This window comes from Sinocyclocheilus rhinocerous, unplaced genomic scaffold (genome assembly GCF_001515625.1).
Source record: "Sinocyclocheilus rhinocerous isolate Xijiao unplaced genomic scaffold, SAMN03320098_v1.1 scaffold722, whole genome shotgun sequence".
NCBI classification, from domain to species: Eukaryota; Metazoa; Chordata; class Actinopteri; order Cypriniformes; family Cyprinidae; genus Sinocyclocheilus; species Sinocyclocheilus rhinocerous.
This window is the reverse complement of record NW_015638934.1, coordinates 584138-589871: the sequence shown is the minus strand read 5'-3', so window position 1 is coordinate 589871 and position 5734 is coordinate 584138.

Genomic DNA, 5734 nt, shown 5'->3' with positions numbered 1-5734 from the left:
CTGTAGCTGCTGTTTGAATAACTGAGGAAATGTAACCATTGCTCGTCATCAAACATTTCAAGAACATTCTTCCTCTCCTGAAAGATTCGCGCACGTCTCCGTCTCCTCAGCGCCATCACAAGCGCCTACTAGCAACTTCTAACCACTTGAGAGACCTCTTGAGCTGTCTTAAATTACTGGGAGAGTAAGAGTGATTCTTAGCTTTCAGAAATTTGATAACTTGCTTTTATACTTAAGTTTGAAAGTAGGAGTACATTTCATGAATTCTCAGCACTTCAGACTAAAATGGCACTTTGAGAAGCTTGATAAATACGGGCCCTGATCACAGCATCCACGATTTGTCCGAAATCCTGCCTGTTCTTCTCGACTTGTCTGCTCACGATACATAGACAGTCTTGACTGGATGAAAAATTCTTCATAAAAATGTTGCCTACGATGGAAAGCAGGCTGATACCACGATAATTCTTACAGTCCTGACTGTCGCCTTTCTTGTGAATGGGTACAATAATAGCCTTCCTCAATGCAGCTGGTACTTTCTCCATATGCCAGATGGTCCTAAGTACTAGCTGCAGGTGATGAACTAGAGTATCACCTCCTGCCTTTACTGCACTGATATTATTGGCGGGTCTACTAATTTGGAAATAAAATCTATATGTATTAAAAAAGCCTTCCTGGTCCTAGTTATGGGAACCTTGAGGCTGACTGCTTATCAGAGAACAGTTCATACATCAGCCTTTGTTGATGTAAACACAGAGTTCTCCTCCATGACAAATAATTGTGGTCGACTCGAAAGAGAAGCAGCCCGTCAATATGGTAAGCTGAATCTGTCATGTAGTTATTAAGCCACATCTCTGTTAACAAAAGTACACAGCAATTCCTCATTTCCTTATAGCTGCTCAATCTGAGTCACAGTAAGTCCATCTTGTTGTGAAGTGAGTGAACATTAGCCAAGAAGAGCGTTGGAAGAGTAGGTCTGTTATTAGCCTTTAGCCTGGCTATCAGGCCACCCCGCTTACCCCTCTTCTGCCTTCATGCGCACCACTTTCTCCCTCCCCTTAGCCAATGTGTACTGCTCCTCCAGCTTACTGTCCTCAGGAGCCTTAGTCTGCCTAAAACTGCTTGTCTAATGCAATCTGTGTTGGGATTATTGAGTTGAAGGAGTTCAGATAACTGTACTTCACCACACAATTTAGTAATACACTTACTGATAACTGAGAAGCTGCTGCATTGCTGCACACTTAATGATATACACACATAAACAGCAACCATAATGCAGTGTTTTATAGTAAGATAGCGCTCTTAAATCTCAAGGCCATTTTATTCATATTGTACCCTCTGAGTTCTCAAATTCAGTATTGGCACAGCTATGTTTAAAAAAGGCCACCCCATTAAGTTTTCTCTGAATTTGCTGTAAATTATACTGTAAACCTGGTCAGACAGCAGCTGCTAGAATACAGTTACAAAATAAAAATGTAATTTCAAAATACAGAAAGTTATTGTACCATAAAAAAAAATAATAAAAAAAAAAATATATATATATATAGAGAGAGAGAGAGAGAGAGAATTTTTTTTAAAAAATGGACATTCGTTATAGTGTATACTTTTTTCCCTATAGGCAATTCTTCAAATTTTTCATCGTATCAGGTATTCATTTCTTTGGATTGCTCTTATAAATCAGCAGAAATGAGTTGATTAGCTTGTAGAAAATACAAAATGTGAGAAATGACCACAAAATGAGTTTGCTCTGAACCATACAGTATAACCCTCTGTAGGGTTGAGCAGAGGTTAGTCAGATTATCTACATTAAAAGTTATTTTGCACCACCCATAAATATGATTGAATTCATACATTTCATATAGCAATTTATGTGTAGCATTTATATTCATTGATCTCCTATCTGCAGTTTGTCTGTATCCATTTATAATGAATGAGGTCGGGTCATTATTTTATTATTATTGATCACTGTAAATATAATTCAAATGATTTATTAATAGGTTTGTGACTGAATGTATTTTTAAGCTCCTCTGGCACTGAAATAAACAGAGATGCTGCTCTATAATTTCAAAGAAATAAAATGTGATCCCTTTATATTTACCTAAAGTCTGGATTTACTAAAGACACACAGTGAAACATTATCGATGAAAACTTTTGCAGTTTTGCAGTTAATCTTATTGCATATACATTTGTTTCTCTTTCAGACACATTTATGGGAGGACAGTATTTAAACGAATCATGCAAGGTGATTTACTAGGGTTTGCACTAGTCAGTGTTGGGATCCTGCCATTCATGTTTTGTACTTGTCTCGTGTTGAAGCATCTTTTCCTTGATGGTGTTACAGGCTTTGTTTTAATTTGGTACCCGTTTTTGGTTTCTGCCCTTGCAAGGCTGTTTTGTTTTCAAGCCTTGTTGGCTGAAGTCTGGGGCCTGTTTGTTTGTTTGTTTTTGCAGCTTATTAATCATTTTTGCTGTTTTCCCCGATTTTGTCCTCTACATATTTTGTCAAGTCTTTGAATTTTTTTTCAGAATCTGAATTTGTTTTTCCAAACTGGTTAATTACATACTGGCTCCGCCTGCTACAGTAGCCACGCCCCAAACTATCGCTATTGGCTGCACGGTGGTATGCAAATACATAGGTTGACAGGCAGGTAGGACATCCAATAACAATTGGACAAACATTTTATAGTCCTGAGCCTTCCACAGAAGATATAGGCCTATGTATACAGGTAGGTCCATATATATTTGGACACGGGCACAGTTTTTATTAATTTAGCTGTTGACCAAATCATATTCAAGTTACAGTTATATGATGAATATGGGCTTAAAGTGCACACTCTGAGCTTTAATTTGAGGGTATTCTCCCCTGATAGCTAGCAAGCATTGAATCAATGTTAAAAATAGTTGATTTGTCAATGTTAATTGCATTGAATCAAAATCACTTTTGCACCCGCAATTAATGTTGAAAAAATGTTGAAATTTCAACAAACCACCATTATTGTTGTGATCAGTGTTTTCTTTAGGCGGGCTCTTCAATGCTGTGATGGCCGAGTCAATCTCCTGATCTCAACCCGATTGAGCTGCATTTCACTCGCTGAAGACCAAACTAAAGCAGAAAGAGCCACAAACACACTACAACTGAAGTCAGCTGCAGTAAAGGCCTGGCAAAGCATCACAAAGAAGAAACCCAGTCTCTGCTGATGTCCATGAGCTCCAGACTTAAGGCAGTCAGTGCCTGCAACGGATTCTCAACAAAATATAAAAAATGAAAATTTTATTTATGATTACATTTATTTGTCCAATTACATTTGAGCCCCTGAAAATAGGGGGGCTTTGTATAAAAATGGATGTAATTCCTAAGCATTTTATGTTATATTTTTGTTCAACCCCTTGAATTAAAGCTTAAAGTCTGCACCTCAATTTCATCTTGATGGTTTCATTTTAAGTCTTTTCTGGTGGCATACAGAGCCAAAATTATGAAAATTGTGTCAGTGTCCAAGTATATATGGACCTAACTGTACATACCTTCACAGGTCCATGGGAAAATCCAGTATTTTGTTGACTGGGAGAGTTATGGCTTGGAGGAGCAGCTTATTCTAGAGCCAGATCTCATCAGGGAGTTCCACAGCCATGGACCACAGTGGAGCTGGGGAGGGTCAGGAGCCGCTCCTGGAGGAGGGACTCCAGCATGCAATGACTCTCCCAGCCACTAGTTGGCCTCAGCTGCTGTAGAATTCATTGTGTTGCTGCTCATTCGATTATTAGCACCGCCTGTGTTTGGGCCTATTTAAGCATGCCTCTTTCATTCAGTTGTGTTCAGTCTTGAGCCTCCTTTGCATATACTATATTCGCCAAGAAACACGCCGAATCTTTTTATGTCTTTGGATTTGCATTTTTCCCACTTTTTGTTTCTTGTATTTGTTTGAACTTGAGATCTCCAGTAAAGCACGTTTGGTTCAGTTATCTAAGCCTCCTGCATGTTATTCTTCTGTCTCTGGGTAGAGCAGAGCTCGATGCACATATCCAGATCTTGAGGGCGTGCTGGCACCTGGCTGAAGGGCTGAGCCGGATCTGGGGGATTTGCAGGAGCATTGTTTAACAGCAGAGGTTGAGCAATATCAAGAATGATGGAGGCTGGCTGTTTGTCTTGTTAAATGATGGAGGTGAAGCCATGTGGAAAGGAGGTGAAGGGTGGTGTGGAAGGAATGTTGCGGTGGGTTGGTAAGACGTGGAGGCTGGATGGTGTCTGATAGAAAGCTGAATGTGAGGGGAAACATGGTCGACATATTGAGCTCATGCTCGTGTAGTGCTGATTGCATCCTCAAGTGAAGCTCTGGAGAGCACTGCTAATCTATTCAGAAAATAATTTTCTAGTTTAGCTACTTTGCTTTAAGGTTCTTCACTTTTGATTGCTGCATCACTACATGCTCAACATGAACCTGTTATGATATGAGGCCTCATGTTTGGCTTGTATCGAGCTGTCACCTCAGTTATTAAGTCACATTCATTCTGCTTACTGTTCAGACTGAGGTCGCACTGCACCGCACTATCAAAAAGCTCAGATCGAGTGTGGTTTGTGCTGTTCATACTGTTACAAAAACAAAAAGATCCGAGTCACATATGAGCAAAACAATCCATTGTGGGCTACTTTTGCCTTCGGTCTGAATGCCTTTCAGTCTTTACAGTGATATGCACTTTATAAAGGTCACAAAGATCACATGTCATTTTCAACACTCGTATCATGTTATAGAGTTTTTGTCAACTGAAAGTTTTTTTGGAAAGATTTAATTTTTTATCCCCCAGTGGAATAGTTGGCATGTTGTTAAAGTACAGTACAATCTATTGAACACACTGTACTTCAGTGTCTCGCTTTCATTCCTCTCTTTATCTCACCCACTTGTTCATGTTTCTAACTTTGGTGAGTACTAACTAGTACTGAAATGGACCCTTTTCACATTTTCAGGGTTTGCAGAACCAGAATTGGCCATAGACGGGTAAACTTCTATGATGGTGATTAAGAGATCGCAACAACTGTAAAATATGTGTTCCCATTTGCACCCACACATGCCACACTGTAAACAGACCTGCTTTTGTGTTTACAGACATGACAAACATACAAGAACCAATCACGGAAACACAATTTGCTGCCAAATCTGACGAGACAGCTTAAAATTGTACTCAGCCAATAATAGAATTAATGTTAATGCAAGATAAAGCTACCATATTGCAAGTTTAATACTAGGCCTATAAATTTTTCACTTAATCACAAGTAGCATATTTTCTGAAATGTAGTGTAATGAAAAAGTATAGTGAATAATAAATCGCTCAGAATTTAAACTGATAGCCTATATTAGTGTTTCAACCCACCGGTAACAGCTCACCTGGCAGTGAGGTAGGTTAACAACAGCACTGATACTTGACTAGCATTGTACGATAACATGTGTCTTCTAAACTTTCATCTGTAGCGGAGAACTGTAGCAAAGTTCTGAGACAAAAGCGCAACAAGTTACAGATCTTGGAGCAAAAAGTGTTAACTCTGCTCTAACCACTGACCTCTAGGGGTCCTCTGCTGTTACACCAATATACTATTGCACAAAAACCCGCAAAACGTCTGATTTTGTTGTTATTTAATGTGTAGATTATTAAGCAATACTTTTGTTTTAGTAATTTGATCTCTGTCTGGCTTCTGTTGAGATGGACATCTGCAGTAAACAAGCTCCAGTTCCCGCCACTTCCTGCC